We start from the raw sequence: 21737 nt of genomic DNA on the forward strand, positions 1-21737 counted from the left end.
ATCTGGGGCAGCCCCGGTGGCTCAGTGGTTTGGCGCCGCCTTCAGCCCAGGGTGTGATCCTGGAGACCCCGGATCGAGTCCCACATCGGGCTCCCTGCATGGAGCCTGCTTCTCCCTCTGCCTGTGTCTCTGCTTCTCTCTCCTCTCTGTGTATTCTCATGAATAAATAAATAAAATCTTTAAAAAAACAAACAAACAAATAAATAAATAAATAAATACATAAATAAATAAATAAATAAAATCTTAGAAAAAAAAGAATAAAGAGCATAATCTGCATTTATCTCTGCTTTTTGGATCTGACTGATATTTTCTTTGGGGTCTAATAAGTACGCTTGAAAAAGAGTATTCATTGTTTCCAGGGTATGTTATTTGTTATTCTATGTATCATGTTATTAACCTTTTTATTTAAAGTCTTCTGAAGCACTGTTTTAGATCATGGGTCAGCAAACTGGTTTTAAAGGGCAAATTTGGCCCACTACCTGTTTTTGTAAATAGTTTTACTGGAACGCTGAGCTATTCATTGATTTACATGTTGTCTATGGCTGCTTTCACACTGTTAACAGTAGAGCTGAGTAGTTGCAAAAGAGATTGTATGGTCAGGACACCTAAAAAAATTTCACTAAAATAAATAAATAAATAATAAGTTCACTAAAATATTACTTGCTGATCTCTTTTCAGATGCAGCTCTTAGTGGATTTAACTTTTTTGCTCCAATCTGTCCTTCTCTACTAATAAATGAGAATAGACAATTTACAATTTTCTATTTGCTTATGATAGTTTGTCATAATTTCATCTTATTTTTTTGGTAATCCTTTTAGCTTTTAATTTTTTATTACATATTTCACTATACAGTCTGTTTTCTTGGAAGATTTATAGTCTATGGGGCACCTGGGTGGCTCAGTGGTTGAGCGTCTGCCTTTGGATCAGGTCATGATCCCAGGATCCTGGAATCGAGTCCCACATGAGGCTTCTTACAGGGAGCCTGCGTCTCCCTCTGCCTGTGTCTCAGCCTCTAGTCTCTCATGAATAAATAAATGAAATCTTAAAAAAAAAAAAAGATTTATAGTCTATATCCTTAAGATAACATCTCTTTACTCCACACTAAGAAAATTAGTATACAGTTGACCCCTGAACAATGCAGGAATTAGGTGCACCAATATCCTACATAGTCAAAAATCCAAATACAACTTTTGCCTACTGCTGACCAAAAGCCTTACTGATAATGTAAACAGTTAACACATATTTCGCATGTTATACATATTATATACTATATTTTTACAATAAAGCCAAAGAAAATATTAATGAAGTCATAAGGAAAATACATTTACAATACTGTATTTATACAAAAAAAATCCCAGTTTGGACCTGCACAGTTCAAACCATGTTGTTCAAGGGTCAGCTGGACTTAGTATTATTGTGATTGATCTCATGCTATGAACGAGAAAAATTTTCATTTCTGTAACCATCTACCCAATCCCCAACTCTGAATTTTTCCCTTATATTTCTACATTGCCACAGTATTAATATTAGTTCTACACTTAAGTTCATTTAATATTAATCACTAATCCTTTTAACGTAGTTTTCAATTCATGTCTTGATTCAAGAGTCACCTCCCTTCACCAGTCCTGCCCCCTCAACCCCCACATCCCACCTGCCTGACTGACTTATAAGAACTAAGCTGTGGTTTTTCTGTTTGGAAATATATGTCAACTGATATTAAACTATAGCTTGCCTGGACATAAAATTCTTGGGTCATATTTTTCTTGACTAGTGACTTTGCATCTTTTTTCCCACATCTTACAGAATGGAAAAGCCTGTAAGGCCAGCCTCTTTATTTCATATGAGACTTGATTTTTTTCCCTCATTTTGATCTAACAATAGTCTTTACATTTAAAGACTAGAAACCATTCTAGAATTTTAATTGTGGGGAACTCTTATTAATGACTTGACAAATTCTTTCTACTTCAATGATTCTGTATGTCAGGGGTGTCAATTATTGGTATGCTAAATTCACTGTGTTTCAGGGGTACCTCGGTGGCCCAGTCGGTCAAGCATCTGCCTTCAGCTCAAGTCATGGTCTTGGGGTCCTAGGATCTAGCCCCACATGGGGCTCCCTGCTCAGCGGAGAGTCTGCTTCTCCCCCTCCCTCTGTTCTCTCCCACTGTCTCTCTCAAAAAAAAGAAAAAAAAAGAATTCACTGTGTTTCAAATCTATTACCCTCTAGTCTTTCCAATTTTTTTTTTTTTTAAGATTTTATTTATTTATTCGTGAGAGAGACAGGCAGAGGGAGAAGCAGGCTCCATGCAGGGAGCCTGACGTGGGACTTGATCCCGGGTTTCTAGGATCACACCCTGGGCTGAAGGCGGCACTAAACCGCTGAGCCACAGAGGCTGCCCTCTTTCTTAATTTTTACTGGTTTCCATTTTGGATTGCTCAGATCTCTCAAGCTTACTTCCATTATTCCCAGCTAGAGTGTATATCTGCTGCTTTGAAAGTGACCTTCATTTCTATAAGGACTACATTCTTTTCTTTTGTAACCTGGTTCCATCAGTTCACTCTTATCTCTTCCTGTTGTCTTATCATTGATTTCTTGAGCTTTTGTGTCTCATCTTTAGACTCCTGCCTCAGAGGACCCATATCTCACCCCCAACTCCACATGCCACCTCCCACTATAGGGAACTGTTTATAATTTTCACTTGCTGTGCTGTTTCTGAAAAGGATTATCACCAACACTCTTCCCTTGAATGCTGCCCTCGTCTCCCCAACTCACAGAGGCCCACACGCCATAGATTTTCAGGGGATGATAATGGAGGCTTTATTTCTCTTCAGTTGACCAAGATCAGCAGCTCTAAGGCTACCTGTTGCCAGTTTCTCCTTCATTCTAAACTTCTTGGTGAAATAGTATGACGGCACAGCCTGTAATTCAGCCCCACCTCTTGCCACTCAGGGAAGCCCAATGTACATCCCAACTTTGTCATTGCACATAGGCAGCTTATGGGTTTGGTTCCCATGGTGTGTCAGCCACTTGGGAGAAAGTTGCACCCTCACTCTGCCTGAGTTCATGCTCCCCTGCCATCCTTCTTCCTGACTCAGTTCAATTTCCACTGCAAATACCAGCACTAATTCACATACTCTGGTATCTAAGGTTTCGTTAGTTATCAAAGAATGAGCTGCTTTTCTGTTTCTTGCACTCCTTATTTATTTCTAGTTGGTTTAGAGAACAAAGATGTCAGTACTTCACCATCATTAACCAGAAATACATTTTAAAATTCTGTATAGTAAAATACATCAAAATTAAAATTAAAATCACAAAACAAATGTCTTATCTAATTTTTACAACATATTACTTCTGTAATCTAGTTTTTTAAAGAATCAATATGCTATTAAAAAGTTAATAAGCTTAAAAAAGTTAATAAGTTTGACTCAATTCATTTCACTATTTATTAAACATTTCTGAAAAGCCCATCATTTTCTCAGAAAATGGGAAATATATTATTACTAAAAGACAAGTTTTAACTAATATAACTAATATAACACTGTGTGTTAACTGGAATTAAAATAAAGACAAACTGAAAAAAAGACAGAATTTTCTCCTTTAGAAGATATAGTCTATAAGATGAGATGCATTCAAAAAGAAGCACATAGGACCTCACCCACAGCTCTGAGCACCCAGACTTCTGGTCTCATTGAATCTCTCTCTTTTTTTTTTTAAGATTTTATTTATTCATTCATGAGAGACAGAGAGAGAGAGAGGGAGAGGAGCAGAGACACAGGCAGAGGGAGAAGCAGGCTCCATGCAGGGAGACCAATGCGGGACTTGATCCCAGGATCCCGGGATCACGCCCCGAGCCAAAGGCAACCCAACCTCTGAGCCACCCAGGCATCCCTGTGATGGTTAACTCTTTAATTCCTGGTGGTCAACCTGAAACAACAGTTACTAGATTCACTCAGGGACCATTAATTTTTTAAAAAAATCACCAAATTAGGACTTCAGATAGTCTACACAATGATTTCTAATAGCCATGGTCATACAGCAAGACAAAGTATAATTTAAAACTTGAAAACTTTTAAATATTCCAGTACATCTCATGAACATCAAATAGATGTCACGAAATTGCTATTCAGCAAATAATGTTTGAAAAATATATAAGAATGCATTAAATCTGCCTATTCAACATCTAACTCAAAGAATTCACTAATCTACCCAACTGCACTTTCAGTATTTGTGACAAGTTGCCAAAACTCTCACTAATCACCTCTATGACATTATAAAGAGGTGTTTAATTTCAACATCTTATAAACAACTTCTCTTCGATCTTAATTTTTTTTCTGTGATTAATTTTCTTCCCATTTCTTTGATTTTTAATATTTTAAAATCCTACTAAAAGCTAACTCTGTATAATTCTTTCCATCTTCCTTTTTTTTTTTAAATCAACCAACACTTGATTTTCAAATCCCTCTATTAAATGTTCAATTTAGGGGTGCCTAGGTGGTTCTCAGAGTTAAGTGACCGACTCTTGATTTCCACACTCAGGTCATGCTCTCAGGGTTGTGAGATACAGCCCTGCATTAGGCTTGAGGCTCGATGTGGAGGCTCCTTAAGATTCTCTCCCAGGAAGCCTGGGTGGCTCAGTGGTTGGGTGTCTGTCTTTGGCTCATAGTGTGATCCCGGGATCTGGGATCGAGTCCCACATCAGGCTCCCTGCATGAAGCCTACTTCTCCCTCTGCCTGTGTCTCTGCCTCTCTCTCTGTGTGCCTCCCATGAATAAATAAATCTAAAAAAAAAAAAAAGATTCTCCCTCTCCGTCCCTCCCCCACAGCTCATGTTCTTGCTCTCTAAAAAAAAAAAAAAAAAAAAAAAAGCTCAATTTAATCTTCATACTTAATATTTCCAATTCCCTAAAGTATTAAGACTCACTTTAGGTAACGAATCTTGGAGGAAAATGGCTCCCTGCTTCAAAATCGAACTTCCTACTAAATGAGTGTTATTTAATATCAAAATCACTTTGTCTATAAACTGGAAACAATCATTCATCTGGTCTTCTCTACATCAATGAGTTTTTCTTTTTAATTAAAAAAGAAATCATAACGAGCACTAAGGCAGATCTCAGAAAAAACACTACTTTTCTCTTTATTTTTACATGTAGCCTCATACAATTGAAGTTCTTTACCCCAACTCCAAAGGTGAAATTCAGGGAGCCTTCATGTAACATTTGTAGTAAGATACAAAGAGAGGAGGGGTGCCTGGGTGGTTCAGCTGGTTAAGTGTCTGCCTCCAGCTCAGGTCAGGATCTCAAGGTCCAGAGATGGAACCCCACCTCCAGTGGGGATCCCTGCTTGTGGGGAGTCTGCTTCTCCCTCCCCGCCCCCCCGCTCATGCTTTCTAATAAAAAATCTTAAAAAGATATAAAGAGAAGAAACGTATAAAGTCCACATGATCTTAATCAAATTCTTACAGACCCTAACATTTTAAACCCTATCGCACGGCCTAATCCATGAAGAAGAAAAGCTGTGCCCTAAGCTCTACTTTTTTACGCATGATCAGTATCACTTCAAAATAGAAGAAAAAATCCTAACCAGCAACTGTAGATGTTATCTTCAGCTGCGGAAATAACTTGTTTGGAATATAAGTGGATCTATGCTCCCTTAAAGAAGAGAATGCAAGTAATTAAGCACTTTAGAGCAGCAGCAGAATATACACCCTTATTCATTACCAAAAGGCAAGAGTAACGATTACTGAGAATAGTCTCACAGAATGAATATTTCCACAGCAAACATATCCATATACTGGAATTCAAAAGCAGGGAATAATGGTTAGGTGTAAAAATCTTAAAAACACCTTCCTTGATATTATATGCTGAGTTTAACTGGAAAATAAAAAAGCAAGTCCTTTCCATAGTTTCTTCTTTGCAATTACAGAGGAATAAGACATTAGCAGGGAGAAAAGGAAGACAAGCTTTTCACAAAAGCAACCTATGGCCCTTTCAGTCTCCCCAAAGCAACACACAAAGCAATCTGACCAAGATATGAACATTAGTCTCTTTGGGACTACCACTGTACCACATCCATGTGGAAACTCTGCATGTCATTACTGTTCTTTTGAGTCTCGTGTTTCAGAAGCATGTTCATTTCACTGCCACAGCATTTTCCCCTAATTGCTATCTGTAATTTTATATTCTATCCCCGTTTCAGATCTAGATCAACAACATACCTTACAATTTTTGTAAATCCGGCACCTAAATTTCCAGAATGCTAGCTTTCTAATATATTCATTAACACAATGAAAAACACATTCACTTATCCCAGAGTCCTATACTTTTAGGTCTTAAAAAACTTTTCTCCCCATTTTAAGCTTTTTTTGAAATAAGTTTTAGCTCAACTTCACGGAGCTCAAAAAGGTAATGAGATTCTAAACAGTTGAGCATGCTCATTAAAAAAACAAAAACAAAAACCTAACATCCCACATATCAACATGGAAAGTGGTAAAATTAGATGCGGAAGTGATGAAAATCTGCCCACTGATGTGATCTGAAGAGAAAGATCAGAGAGAAAAATTGTCTATCACCTCCAAATATAAATAATACTCAGCACAACTAAAGTTCAAAATAAAATAAAGTAAGTAAGTGCTCACTGAACATCGATTATGTGCCTAACACCGTGCTCAAACAGCACTGTACAAATCAGTCTGCATAATGAATTTAAATTAAAATGGCCTTTACGCTGGTTGAGTTCCTCAGCTGATTCATGAGAAAGTAAGGCTGGTTTACCAAGCAGGTGAAAGCACCCTTCGGCTCTGGTGCGTATCAAAGGTGATGGTCCAACCTGGTTCTGCCAATTACTAGGTGTGTGACCTTGGGCAAACTATTTAGGTTTGAGTTTTCTCAGATGTAAAGAGAGGACTATAATAGCATGTACCTCATTGAGTCGTTTAGGAGAATTAAATTAGGTATTTCATGAACCGTACTTAGCATGGTACCCAGCACATAGTAATCACTTAATCTTAACTACTATTAGAAGCAGTAAGTAGTAGTTTATTGGTATTATCATTTTAATCTAGAATCTGCAGGGCTAAAATGCACTCTCCAGCTGCTAGTGCTTTTCTGAATGGTACAGGGTAATTCTCCATTAAGTCAGACCCTCCCAAACTTCTTGGGGCTAGAGTTAACAGAATCCACTAAGAATTGTTTCCTATAATCCATATTAAGAATCCAACGTTAAGAAACATCTTTTTGGGCAGCCCCGGTGGCTCAGCGGTTTAGCGCCGCCTTCAGTCCAGAGCATGATCCTGGAGACCAGGGATCGAGTCCCATGTCAGGCTCCCTGCATGGAGCCTGCTTCTCCCTCTGCCTGTGTCTCTGCCTCTCTCTCTCTGTGTGTCTCACGAATAAATAAATAAATTCTTAAAAAAAAAAAAAAAAAAAAAAACAATGAGCAGCGCTCGTTTGGTCACAGCATTTATGAGCTCCACTTAATAGTCCTTTACAACAAATGCTTTCTGTGTCCCTATTCATGCCACAGTCACTCTCAATTGTTGCAGAAACCCTATATTGTAGGACCAGAAGAAAAACTAAGTTATAGCTATAGTCCTCAAAGTTCTTTTGTTCTAAGAATCTGAAACTGATGGTCTCTGTTGCTAAATTCCATATACACTTTTCCATCTTTATCTTACTTAACCTCTCTGCAGCATTTGACACTGTTGACCACTTTCTCTTTCTTGAAAATCTCTTTCTGGCAGCTCAGTGGCTTCCTTTCTCTTGCTCCGACACGTAAAATATTGATGTTTCCCAAGATTTTCTTATTCTTGTTTTGGAGGGATGCAAGATGAAATGCCTATATGTGCAGTGCCACAGGGGTGGGCCAGGGGCAGGCTGGCCGCCAACTTTGCTCATCTAAAGGTGGCTCACTCAAACCACTTCCAGCAAGTTGTACTGATTTTTCTTTTTTTAAGATTTTGTTTATTCATGATAGATAAAGAGAGAGGCAGAGGCTGAGGGAGAGAAGTGGGCTTCTCAAAGGGAGCCCAATGTGGGGCTCGATTCCCGGATCTGGGATCATGCCCTGAGCCAAAGGCAGATGCTCAACCGCTGAGCCACCCAGGTGTCCCAGTTGTCCTGATGAAGAGAAAAGAAAAAGAAAAACGCAGATCTACGGTTTTAATCTTAGCAAATTTTCATAAGGTAGAATCCAGATTTCCCCACAAAATCTCCTTCCCATAAAGTATCAGCAGCCCATTGTTAGAGATGCCTGACCTTGAGCAAGTTACTTCATAAATCTGTTTCCTCATCTATGAAATGGTAATAAAGCCACAGACATATAAAAAGTGTATCAAACAAAACATTTCTGCAGCCTTTCATTTTATCTTCCACTCCACATCTACCCCAAGACTACGGGTTATGATTCCAGAGTTTTAAACAACATGCACGAATTGTAAACACACATAAATGCATTCTTCTGGAGAAGAATCCAGAGTTCATCAGATTCCCCCAAAAGATTAAGAACCAGACTAAGCCAAATGTTTCTGCTTCTACAGCTTCAGCTGTCATGTCTGAAAGGATGATCCCCCAATTTACGTCTGGCCAGCCTATGCAGACCACTTTACCTCTGTGAGCAGCCTCTCCACTGACTTCTCTCCATCTCCACTGTCAATGCCACGGCCTCAGTTCAAACCTTCCATCTTTGCAGCTGCCTCACTGGCCTGTTCCAGTCTTGCCTTCCTTCACTCTACTCCGTACAACCCGGATCCTCTAAAACGCAAATAATTTACTTGGCCAAAGGCCTTAAGGGTCTGGTAGGAACATAAAAGGAACCGAAACTCCTGAGCCCACCTCATAAACTCCTCAGGACCCAGCCTTGGAGACCTCCCACTATTTATTCCTATTCCTACACTCCTACAATTTGCAACACAGAATACTCTTTTGTCCTCAGGCATTTATTCATACTAGCAGGTCCCACCTCTTGGAATGCCTTTCTAACTCCTCCCAATCGCTTAGGGCAGAAACTCTAAAAGTCTAGAAATCCTGGAAAGTCCTACTTCTCTTTAAGATTTACCCCTAGGCCAGAATAAATAGGTTTTCTTCCTCCAGGCTAATCTATCCCTTATCATTCAATGTGGTAAATGGCATCCTTTTTTTTTTTTTTTTCCCCTCGCTAGACTAAAAACTCCTCAAGGGCAGAGAATGTGTCTCCGTATAAGGAGGCCGCTGTGACCAATAGGAAGCCAATCCAGTAAATGAATGAAACTACACCGGTCCTGGCAACTCCCATCATGTCTCAGGTAAACACCCCACCCTCCCAGGATAAACCCACCTAAGTCCCGGACTAGGGCTTCCTCAAAGCTATGTGGCACACTTGCCAGCAGGCCAAGAACTTCCAAGTGTGTCAAAGAAGCAACCAGAAGTAACCCCACTTTCTTTTGCCTGCTGGTGCACTTACCAGTCCTTTACATCCGCCAACTCCCAGAATTCAACAGCTAGACCACCATCAAGCTGCTGAGGCTTCTATGAATATACTGCCAACTTTTTATTGGCACAAAAACATTTATTTGCCCCATGAAGATAATTATAATATTCTACCTGTACTCAAATGCTTACTGGTATTAGTAATACCTATGGAGCCAAGAACTTATTCACACTGAAAAATCTCACATCCAGAATAGCAAAAACCTTCAGAGGGAAAAAATATTATATAAAAGTCACGCATCAGCCACCATTCTAAAAACTATGTGCGATTCCTCATTTAATAGCCACGGCAACCCTATAAAAAAGTGTTATTATCACCCCTTTTCACAGATGAAGAGACCGAGACTTCATGAGATTAAGTAATTTGTCCCAGTCACATGAGATTTGAGGCCTGTTTGACTTCAGAGCCCAAGCGCTTAACCAACACAAAACTACACAATACTGTTAAATGCAAGATCCTAAGAGTGTGTTGCAAGTACACACACACACACAAAATCACACAAGGAGAGAGAACACAACAAAAAATGTTAACAGTGGTTGTCTCCTGAGTGTGAAAAATAAGGTCTGGGCAGGATGAATATGAGCATGACTTTTAGTCAGAAAAAAACAAACAGGCAAATAAGAGAGACAGTATTTAAATGTTTTAATAAAAAAAAAAGGTTAAGGTGGGCTAGGGGACTAGTTCATGAGCACCTACTAAGAGCCACGCACATGGGCTATCTTGTCTAATACTTCTATAAAAAAATGTTACATTTCATTTTACAGATAACGAAACCAAAGAGTACGTGACCCACCCAGTGGAAGAGCTAGGATTAGAACCCAAAGCCCAGGGACGCTTGGGTGGTTCAGTGGTTGAGGGTCTGTTCTGCCTTGGGGTCAGGTCGTGATCCTGGGGTCCTGGGATAGAGTCCCACACTGAGCTCCCCACAGGGTGCCTGCTTCCCCCCCCCCTCTGCCAGTGTCTCTGCCTCTCTGTGTCTCTCATGAATAAATCAATAAAATCTTAAAAAAAAAAAAAAAAGAACCCAAAGCCCAGTCCAAATGTGTCTGACTGCAGGATACCACACTACAAATAAAAGTTAACTGAGAAGCTGTTTAAAAACAAACTACAATCTGGGAAAGAATCAGAACGACGTAGCCTGACATATTAAGTGAAGGTGGGAAAAGATAGAGGCTTAAGGTTTTAACTTTAAGCTTTAGTCAAGAGTTATCTCTGCAAGTATCTCAAAAGAGCCAGAAGCATGATCTCTAAAATCAGCCATGACTGTGAGGACTCTGGGACAGACTGGTACCTGATGGGAGTGGGAAGGAGATTCCATTGCTGTTTGTTTTGCAAAGCAGAATGGCATTAGCATGAGTTACAAGGACTTAAATGTGACTCCATTGTATATGCAGCAGAGTATCTGCTTTGGGGACAATTGGCTGCCTCCGACCCAGTCTCACCTATTCATCTATTGTTTACAAGTTACCAGGTGTATGTGGGGAGAAACGGGGTGTTACATGTCTGAGAATATTGCCAACTGCATTCAGAGATAAATGACCTCTCATTATTTAGAACTACTGTTCCAAACCTGGATAGTGAGAGCCTCGAACCCTTGGGAAACATCTCAGGTAAGAATGAATGGATCAGCACTTCTTTTGAAATGACAGGTTTAATTTTCTGTGCTCTGACTTCAAAATTTTAAAATCCGTATAAACTAAAATTCATGTCTCTAAAATAGTAGTATTTGGTTTCTCTAAAATCACTCGCTGAGGAAAATAGCTGGGGTGGGAGTATACAAATTTCCTTATACCATCTTTCAGAGGAAATAGAACATGCTTATTTCAGACTTACAACTTAAACATCTACTTTTGATTTCGAAACTAAATATTTAATGGTGAAAAATATATTACCCTGGCAATTTAAAATTAATTCAATATTTGCCCTGAAAGTCTCAGTAGTTTCAAATAAAATGTAACTTTTTAAAAAAAATCAAATCCTCCCATTCCCTCAAGAATAAAGTAGCCCATGAGGCGATTAGATTAGGAAATTTATGTAGGTTTGGGACAGGACCGGGAAAAGTAGAAAACTTTTGGGATTTGTACACACGTAAGGCTTTTGAAAGCTCAGAAGTCCACAATATCCCTTAAAGATATCGAATTATGGGGCAAAGAGATCTTTTTAAATCCTCACATATTCTAGGAAAAGAGACTCACTGAACGATTTTCTCCCATCCAACATGCTCTAAAAATAAGGGCGAGCTATAACAGAAGTAGCAATTCTGGGTGCGCAAGTATATGAAAATGCCCAAGTCAATAAGCAATTTCAGTTAATCAATAAAGTTAAACAACCATTAAATGTAATTTGCATTTTTTGGTATGAAATCCATACAACCTCAAATACCAAGCTTTTCTTAAGCAAAATGCTAAATGGCTGGATATCTGTCATGGTGGAGAGACAGAAGGAGTTTTATTTTAGGCAGACAAAAGGAAAAGAAAGCCACACTTAGTAAGAATCACAGAAGGAGTCTCACTTCCACGCCTGACAGAAGTCAGACCAAGTCATGGGTTATCTATTGCCCTGCAAGTGCCAGCTTTTCACTAGGTAACAGTGCTCTGGGGGTTGTGCGGCCAGAACGTGGAACACCTCCGCCAGGGAACTACAGCCTGCCACACGGGGCAGGACACACTCACAACCACAGAACATAATGCCCTAGGTCCCCTAAAAAAAAAGGGGGGGGGGAGGGTGGGCAGTAAAAAAGGAACAAATGAAAAGAGGAAAAATAACCTCCAAAGTTGCCCACACCGGGAGCTGGTGGTGGGGGCAGGGCCCATTAACATTTCCACTTCCATACTAAAGAACAACCAGAAGGAGGTTAAGTGTAGCCACAGGAAACATCCCATCCCTGAAAACCAGGAAATCTAGATTTGGAAATTTTAAGTTTTTTGACTTTTTTTTTTTTTTTTTGCAACTTTCAAAGCTCATGGCACCAGAAATCAAGCTAAAATTAAATCCGTTTAAACATAGAAAAAAAAAAAAAAAGAATTTTTACCCAAACCACACTTGTGTCAGATATGTTCAGTTCCCTGGGGGGGGGGGGGGGGGGAGGCTCTTCCACCGACCCTTCTGAGTTGGGGGCAATAACAAATTCTCCTTAAACCCCCCCCCTTTTTTTTTTAGCTCTAGCCATCGAACGCAAGGCTATCCCACAAATCCGAAGAGTTATTATTGTCAGGATAAATCAACCACTCATCCTTAAACTGTTAGACCTTGTGTCAGGAGCTGCCCTGCCCACCTCCTCTCCCTCCTCCTGATCTTTTTTAAGGCTTCCTGAGGGTTCTGACAACCAGGGTCTCCCCCCCACACACACCTCACCGCACCGCACCCCACCCCACCCTTGGGCTCCACTCCTGGGGCGGATTTATTACCAGCCCCTGACCACAGAGGGCAGGAAACTCCTAGGCCTGGGGAGGGGAGGGTGGGGGTGGGGAGGGGAGGGGAGGGGAGGGGAGGGTGGGGGTGGGGGCCGCCGCCGCCGCAGCGCAGCCCCCTCTCCTGTCAGTCTCCCCGCCGCTCCCTACGTCGTTCCCTCCGCGGGGACCGCCCAGGACGGGGGCTCGAGACCCACGCGAGTCCGGGAGGGACGCGGGGCGGCGGGTGCTTCCTCAGAAGCCAACACCCCCGCTTTCGGGGACTAAGAGCTTTTTAAAAGAAAAAAAAAAAGAGAGAGAGAGAGAGAGAGAGGCGATTAGGAGAGCCTGCCCTGTAGAAATACCACCTGAATTTACCTCCTCCTCTCCCACAGCAAAAGCCCAGTCACTAACTAATAAGCAAAAAAAAAAAAAAAAAAAAAAAAAATTCCCTGGAAAACTTTTTCCGAAGGGGCAGAGCGGGCCCCCTCCCCAGCCGGGGCGGCGGGGCGGCGGGGCGCGGGGGCGCGGGGGCGCGGGCCGCAGGGGCCGCCCGGGAAGGGCTCGCCGGGGAGCGGGGTGGGGCGCGGGCGCGGGCGAGGGGTGCAGGGGCGGAGTACCTTGGACGCACGGGAACTGGCACAGAGTTGCCCACTAGCCGAGTGCTGCCCCCCGCGCCCTCGGGGGTCGGGGGTCGCGGGCGCTAGGACCGGGGCTCCCCGCCAGGAGGGCAGCCCCCAATTCGGGCCTGAGAGGAAACTTTCCGGGCCGCGGCTGCACCTGACTCCTCACCGCCCCTCCACCCCACCCCACGCCCGCCAGGCCGCCCGCCCCGCCCCGGCCCGGCCGCCCGGAGCGCCGAGGGGGGATAAATAAATTCAACTATTACCGGAATCCCGGGGGGGGGGGGGAGAGGAGGAAGAGGAGGAAGAGGAGGAAGGGGAGGAAGGGGAGGAGGGGGTGCGGGAGGCCGGGGGGAAGGGGCGGGCGGGCGCCCATCGCCCACTGCGAGGCCTGCCGCCCCGCGGGGAGCCTCCCGGCCGGGCGCCCCGGGCCCCGCAGCGCCGCCGTCCCGCCCGGAGGCCCCGGGGGAGCCGGGGGGCCGCGCGGAGGCCCGGGGCGCGGGGCAGGGCGCGGCCGCTGAGGGGCCCGGCCGCCCGAGGCCTAGCCGGCCGCCGCCACCCCCCGCCCCGGCGCACCCCCCACACACACCCCGGCCCGCGCAGGCCGCGCCGCCCGCCCGGGCCCCGGCCGCCCCCCGGCCCCGCGGGGCCGCCCCCCGCGCCCCCCGCGCCCCCGCCGCCCCGCCGCCCCGCCGCCCCGGCGCCGGCCCCTCTCACCCTTTCATCCTCTGCCCGGGGCCTGACGCGGGCCGGCGGATCCCCGGCCTCACGTAAGCGCGCTCGCCGCCCGCCCTGCCCGCGCGGCCCTGCCCGCCGCCCTACGGGAGCCCGGGGATGTGGGCCGGGCCTCGGGCCGCCTCTGCTTACCTTTCAGCTGCTTTTTTTTTTTTTTTTTTTTTTTTTTTTTCTCTTCTCCTCCTTCCCCCCTTTTTCCCTCGGCCGGGCTGACAGATCGGAGTGAGAGGCGCTGGCGATGGACCGGGAGGCTCGGCTGCCGCTGCTGCTGCTCCCCCCTGGGCTCCGGCGGGAGCCTTTCCCGGTCAGGCAAGAGGGGTGAGGATCATATTTTTATTTTGGAAACTCAAAAGTGCTCCCGGGGTCGGTGATTATTAAGGGGAAATCCCTGAATATACTCTGCAGCCAAGAAGGCAGGGCTGCCGGGGCCGCACTAGAAGAGGCGGCAGCCTCCTACAGCACCACTACAGGCACTGCGAGGACATAACACCAGAGAGCCGCTCCTCGGCCTCCGAAACGACAACTTTCCTACCATCTTGGAGGCCGAGCAAAGGGGGGCCGGGGGGAAAAGTGCACCCGCTCCCGATAAAGTACACATCTCGACTTCTCATCTCCGGAAAACCGTCCACACCGGCCGTCTACACCGGCGCCTGGGGCGGGGGGAGCGGGGAAGACCCGGGGGTGCTTGAGAAAAACCCTTTCCTTTGCACCACCGGGGGGAGAGGGGGGATGTTTCTGCATCTTCTGCTGGAAAGAAATCTTTACAAGACACAGGTTTTCCGGTGATTATTGTTTTTCTATTTTCTATTTAAAAAAAAAATTTGGGGGGGGGTCTATGTCGTTGGGAGTGGGGTTTTAATTTTAATTTTATTTTTCCAGGCTAACTGACCATGATTTTTTTCTCCATTGCAGAGCCAAGTTCTATGTCTGGGGGGGGGGGGGGGGGGGGGGGAGGTAGGGGTCAGTTTATACATTTGCACTAGCCACTTCGTCTGTCTGTGTGTTTTTACCTATTTACAGGTTGCCTTGTGTAGGAAAATGGGTATTAGGTGTTGGCCTCAACACTGAGATGGCATAAAAGACCATGGTTAAGGGGTGCCTTCTTTTGTCTCCCTTTTCTCAAGGCAATGGGAATCAAGCCTATTAAGTGTTCCAGGAAGGCAGGATACAGCTGTTGGTCTTGCACAGTGCCCACCGAGGCAGAGATCACGGGAGAGGTTAAATAGGACCGAAGCATCTCTGACCACGGTCCTGGAAATGATTCTGATTCTGTGATGGTCTACCCAGGAAGAAAGGTAAAACTGGAAATAGATGTGAAAGACAGCTTTAGACTTTCTTTAGAATTGCTTTTATTAAGAAAAATGTGCTGGTTAGATCCCGATACTGGGTTTCCTAGTTGGATTCCCTGGATCTTGGGTGCATCGCACATGTTGCTGTCCACTTTCTGTGTCGCAGACGGAGAAAACTCTTTCTGTTGGAGTTGCTGTGTTGTTAGTTGGTGACTCCCAGCGTGCTTCCAGCCTGTATAAATTACTTTTAAGATGTTGCAGGGGATGTCACGGGTCTACTTTTTTTTTAATGAGCTAAGCTTAGTGGGATCAAAGTCACACAAAACTGAGGCAGGTGAGAGAAGACCAGTGCCGCCCCCTGCAACAATTCCCATAGAACTCTTATTATTGGAGGAGAAGAAATTATTACAGAGATGCTTTTCTATTTTTGCAAAAAAAAGAGAAGAATACTAGAAAGTGACCAGAGGATCTTTTTGGATGTTCTATAGGGAATGATGGATCAAATCTTGGACTAAAAGTTAACTTTTTTCTGACATATGTTGGCTAGCCCAGTGGGAATGGATTTGTCAAATTTGTGCCTTGAATCAGCAGAATATTTCATTTCTCTTATTTAAAATGTATTGCAAAGCACTTAGTCATCAGTTGGTGACTCCACTTAAAAATATTTCTTTTTTGAGCTTCCAAATTTGGAAGTTCCCATAATGTTAAAGTGAGTTCAGATACTGCATATATCAGATATTTATTACTTTCATGTTGACCCCCATCTTTATCATCTAAATTTGAATATAGTACCTGAGTAGGTTGGGTTTTCTTTAGAGGTCTTCTTTGTTGTTGTTTCCTTAGTAGAAAAATCTAAAGTAATGAAAGAAAACGGATTCCTGTCGTCTTGGAAGCCTCAACTGTGAAGTTGTGTTCTATCTACATTTTTTTTTTTAAGTTAAGGATTCTTTTTAAGAGATTTTATTTATTTATTCATGAAAGACACACACACAGAGATAGAGAGAGAGAGGCAGAGGGAGAAGCAGGCTCCATGCAGGGAGGACTCGATCCTGGGTCTCCAGGATCAGTCCCGGGGCTGAAGGTGGCGCTAAACCGCTGAGCCACCCGGGCTGCCTATCTACGAGTTTTTGAAAAAACATTTGGAGATCAAGCACGTTGGTCTAACAAGGAAATTACTTCCCTTAACGCAGAACTCCAGTAGACTTGAAAAACGTGTTTCAAACTTGTTCTTCTATATGATGTGACTTTATAGGTATGCTTTGCATTTTTCAAGAAATTAAGATGTGTTCACTTTAAGCTGACTGCACCCTTTTCTGCAATCCCTGTTGTGTCCCGCAAACTTATTTGCATGATAGGGATATGGGATATGATGCATAATCTTAGCATGTCAGTGTCTTTCTCTCTATAAAGCTTGGTGTGTATATGGCTATAATCCATCATGTTTATCCACCAATTGAGCTAAATAACCCAGATTTGGGGAATTACAGCCTAACCAAGAAGAAGTCTCACTATATTTGCAATATTGGTGAATTTGATTGGTCAGTATTTTAGTCGATCATTAAACTCCTATTAGGTGCTGGGTCTCCATAATTCCTAGAAGCTGCAAATGGTAACAAAACTACTGACAACTAGGGTTCGTGGGTGGCTCAGTCAGTTAAGTGGGGGACTTTGGCTCAAATCATGATCTCAGGGTCCTGGGATCGAGCCCCAACTCAGGCTCCCTGTTCAGCAAGGAGTCTGCCTCTCTCTCTCTCTCTCTCAAATAAATAAGTTGAATCTTTTAAAAAAACAACAAACTACTGCCATAATTAATCTTAAATAAACCGATTTTTTGCCTAGTAAAATTCCCAGTACTCAAATTTGGCTAATATTATTGAGCCCCTACTGCATTTTGGTAACCTTGCCAAACACTTCATATCTGTGCTCTCATTTAATACCCGCAAGAGCTCCCTCCTTTTTCTCCTCCTCCTCCTTTTTTTTTTTAATATTTTATTTATTTATTTATTCATGAGAGACACAGAGAGAGAGAGAGAGAGAGGCAGAGACAGAGGGAGAGGGAGAAGCAGGCTCCCACATGGGACTCCACCCCAGGTCTCCAGAATCTCAACCTGGGCCGAAGGTGGTGCTAAACGGCTGAGCCACCTGGGCTGCCCCCTCCTCCTCCTTTCTTTATTTAAATACAGTTAGGAGAACTGTCTACATTTCAAGGGGCGTAGACCTTGGCTTTAAAACTTTCTAAAAAAGATTTCAAATTCTTGTGCTTTAGAATTTCCGAGGTGCCTATCACAGCTCTATCTGGAAATGCTAAATTCCTGCCTCATGCTCTATGCCAAAACCAAATTTTGAGTAGCCAGCAATGGGAGCTCCCTTCATTAGTGGCAACCAATGGCCTGTCTCACCTTGCTGAGGTCTAGTAACTAGGTCTCTGTTCTTTTGAGGAATGCAAATTGTCAATTGAGTTTTACTGAAATGATACTTGAAGCAGTAGTGTTTCATTCATTCTGTTACTGTGTCTTAATTTCACAAGCAGTTTGGCCTTTAGTTGAAACAGGAAATGTTTGCCTTAATGTTTTTGCTATATTAGAATCTTTCACTGATCTGCATTTTGGTATTAATTATTATTGTAAAAATTAACCACCTATTATGAACACTTATAGTGAAGTTATTAAGGAAACACCACCTATAGCCTTAAAACATCTCATTCATAGACTGTAAATTTAAATGAAAGATTTATGCATGTTTAATGTATTAGATGTCTTTAAGCAATAAAACCATGCCTTTGTTGACAAATGTTTGCTGACAGAATCATTAAGTGTTTAAAAAGTCACTGACTGGGGCACCTGGGTGCCTCAGTGGTTGAGCATCTGCCTTCGGCTCAGGGTGTGAATACGAGGTCCTAGGATGGAGTCCTGAGTTGGGCTCCCTCCAAGGAGCCTGCTGCTTCTCCCTCTGCGTATGTCTCTGCCTCTTTCCATGTATCTCTCATGAATAAATAAATAAAATCTAAAAAAAAAAAAAAAACAAAACCCTGACAGCAGACGTGGTTATACAAATTATACATGGGGTTTTTGTGGGAGAAAAAGGGTATGGATATAAACCTTCCCTAATTATATAGATATTTATCATAACATTTCTAAAGACAGACTCTAAAGTCACATCAGAAGTCCCTACCGGTGTGAAAATTCCCAAGGAGGTGAAAAGGTAGAAGTAGGGCGTGTGTACAGAGCCTAAAAGTTTTTTTTAAAACCATACTATTACAATGGCCATAGACACAATTTTTTTTTTTTCACTTTAAGCATTTCTGTTTTGGAAACATTTGTTGGTAATATATCTATCTGAAACAAAGATTTGGTTTTATTGTGGTTACTGTGCCCTGTAAGAAAATGTTTCTGAGACCAGCATGTTTGGCAGACGTCCACAACATGGCTTTAGATGATTTAAGTATGAAATTTCTGTAATATGGATTCAACTGTAGTCAAAACACACATGATCAGGTAATCTCTCAAGTCCTAACACCTAACCCAGGGTACCTGAGAATTACTACCTGATGCCAAGCCAGAAACCACGAAAATCTTGGGGTTTTTTGTTTGTTTCTTTTTTAATTCCCACAAGGTCCAAAAGATACCTTCCAGGACCCTGTTGGTCACCGGCAGCAGCAGGGGCAAGACGTGTCCCTGGTGCCATTTAGCCACCTTATCATGCCATAGGCAGAAGAATGTAACCTCCTAGCCTCGGCTGTCGGCATTCTGGGGGTGGTCTATAGACTATTAACCTACGTTAAGGAAAACAACTCTAACTGAAGTTGCATTTTAAGTAATGATTAGTAAAAGGAAGCACCCAAAAGCAGTATGAATGATTGGATTTACGTTAGAATTATAAATGATTGTCAGCCTTTTCTATAATTCACAATGAAAAACTGTCCTCAAAGTGGTTGTTAGCTAAGACCTTGTAGTAAGAAGAGAAATCCATAGAGCCCTCAGAATAACAGGCAGAGGTCAACACAAAGATTACAGTGTTCATTTCTGCTGCATTCCTGGTTAAGGGAGCTTATGTAGACCCACTGGGAACTTAACCACTATGTCCGTGGGAAAATAAATTCCAGGTTCGAAACAGCTAATGGACAGTGATGTTCTGGAACATGTTCATTAGTAACCCTGGACTTCCTGTACTGTAACATCTTTGCCATATATTTGATAGAGACCACCAGAATTCAGTAGTAAGGGTGGGGGAAAAGGGGGAGATTTTTTCATTCAATTAAAGTAAACAGTTACTATTTTTTAAAAAATATTTATTTATTTTAGAGAGCGTGAGAGGCGCGGGTGGGATGGGATGCAGGGAAGAGAATCTGGAGCAGACTCTCAGCTGAGTGCGGATTCCCCACTTGGAGCTGCATCTCAGGACCCATGAGATTCTGACCTGAGCCGAAACCAAGAGTCAGGCTCTTCTCCAGCTGTGCCACCCAGGCACCCCAATAAGAAATTACTATTAACACAACTCAAGTAGCTTGATTCAAATTCAGGTGAGGAAAATAAGCTGATTAATTATTAAAGGGTAAGGCCAGTTGTACACCAGGAGGGAAGACCTCCGTAACCAAAAATTGTACTTTTTACCTTAACTATATAGTGTTTATTTTATACATGTTTGGGTGCTATGTGAGCTTACAAGTAGGTATTTGCATTTCATTTTATTATTTTATTTTATTATTATTTACTTCAAATAAGATTCCACTAAAAATTGGGACGCTTGGGTGGTTCAGTGGTTGAGCGTCTGTCTTTGGCTCAGGTCGGGATCCCGGGATCCTGGGATCGAGTCCTGCATCAGGCTCCCCACGGGAAGCCTGCTTCTCCTTCTGCCCATCTCTCTACCTCTCTCTGTGTGTCTCTCATGAATAGATAAATAAAATCTTAAAAGAAAAAAAAAAGATTGTACTAAAAATTATCCAACCTCATCCTTCTATTAGGCTGAGGCTGGTTTTTTGCCCCACACAGCAAGCCATGGCCATTCTTGTCTTGATGCCCCTATTCCCACTCTGCTTTGATGCCTTCCTCAAAATCTTACCCCAAAAGCCTTCTGGTGCCAACCTGAGTCTACAGTGACCTTATTCTTAATTTAATGCATTGTTTTCTAGGTTCTTTAGGGGGAGTTTGCTTATTTGTTTCCATGCCTGTTCCTTCTGTGCAAAAGAGCGTGAAGTGGTTAGGAGCTTAATCTCCAGTCAAGGCCATCTGGTTTAGGAAATTGGCTTTACCACTTTCTTTGGTAGTGTGATCCTGGGCAAGCTATTTAACCTCTCAGTTTCCTCATTTGTCAAAATGAAAGTAATAATAGTACCTACCTTACTGTATTGTCCTAAGATTCAGTGTTAAGTGCCTGTGAGACCCACGGCAGGTAATAAGTGTTATGTAAAGGTTAACTGCCCTTTTTGGTTGCTTGCCATTAAACACCTTACAGGCAGTATGGCTCAAGGTCAGGGAGTGCGGGTTTTGTTTTTTGTTTTGTTTTGAAACACTACCAAGACAGTGGGCTTAGCAGCACTAGTCACAAGTTGACCTCAACACAGAAAAAGATGAAAGGAGACTAAGATTATGGCATACCAAATATCTACATTACAACAGAAACAGTCCATTGATTTTTTTTTTTTCCAGATAGTTTTGTTTTTAAGATTTTATTTTTAAGTAATCTCTACACCCATCATGGAGCTGGAACTTACAACGCCACGATCAAGAGTTTCATGCTTTACCTACTGAGCCAGGTGGGTGCCCCTCGAGATAGTTTTGAATACCCACATAGTTGACAGTCTACAATAAAGAATTCTAGGTTTAGCTGAGATTTTGGTGTGTCCTTCAGATTTAATCAAAGTGTTAAATATAAAATGGGGTACAGGAAGAGTACCCACAGAATGCACAACAGAATATTGTGACTAGTTAAACCCTCATTCATTAACCATTCTAAAGAATGAGATGCATTTAAGTTTCAATATGAGGGGGGCACCTGGGTGGATCAGTGGTTGAGTGTTTGGTTCAGGGCGTGATCCCGGGGTACCTGGATCAAGTCCTACTTGGGGCACACTGTGTGGGAGCCTGCTTCTCTCCCTCTGCCTGTGTCTCTGCCTCTCTCTCGTGTCTTTCATGAATAAGTAAAATCCTTTAAAAAAAAAAAAGTTTCCATAGGAGGTATTTAACAAAGATTTTTCTGATAAGCATAAAAAGATTATAAAATATCTTTTTGTTTAATGATTTAC

At 42.8% G+C, this 21737-nt stretch overlaps 1 protein-coding gene and 1 long non-coding RNA gene across 6 annotated transcripts in view; one reads left to right on the top strand and one right to left on the bottom strand.

Moving 5' to 3' along the window:
* The window catches only part of INO80D (INO80 complex subunit D), a 67408-nt gene extending 52546 nt beyond the window's left edge, over positions 1-14862 (bottom strand). The window contains exon 1 of one of the 4 annotated variants that reach the window (XM_038585504.1): positions 14340-14862. The gene's annotated coding sequence lies outside the window, so the exon portion shown is untranslated. Of the gene's footprint in view, positions 1-13469; positions 13665-14189; positions 14296-14339 lie in introns of those variants that run through there. The other 3 variants (XM_038585502.1, XM_038585505.1, XM_038585503.1) reach the window with 3 other exon arrangements.
* Positions 14148-21737, top strand: part of LOC111094430 — a 30335-nt gene continuing 22745 nt past the window's right edge. Inside the window, exons 1-3 of one of the 2 annotated variants that reach the window (XR_005385278.1) lie at positions 14148-14242; positions 14424-14525; positions 15332-15502. This is a non-coding gene — a long non-coding RNA (uncharacterized LOC111094430). Of the gene's footprint in view, positions 14243-14362; positions 14526-15331; positions 15503-21737 lie in introns of those variants that run through there. The other variant, XR_005385277.1, reaches the window with a different exon arrangement.

The sequence above is a fragment of the Canis lupus genome, chromosome 37 (assembly GCF_011100685.1).
Source record: "Canis lupus familiaris isolate Mischka breed German Shepherd chromosome 37, alternate assembly UU_Cfam_GSD_1.0, whole genome shotgun sequence".
NCBI classification, from domain to species: domain Eukaryota; kingdom Metazoa; phylum Chordata; class Mammalia; order Carnivora; family Canidae; genus Canis; species Canis lupus.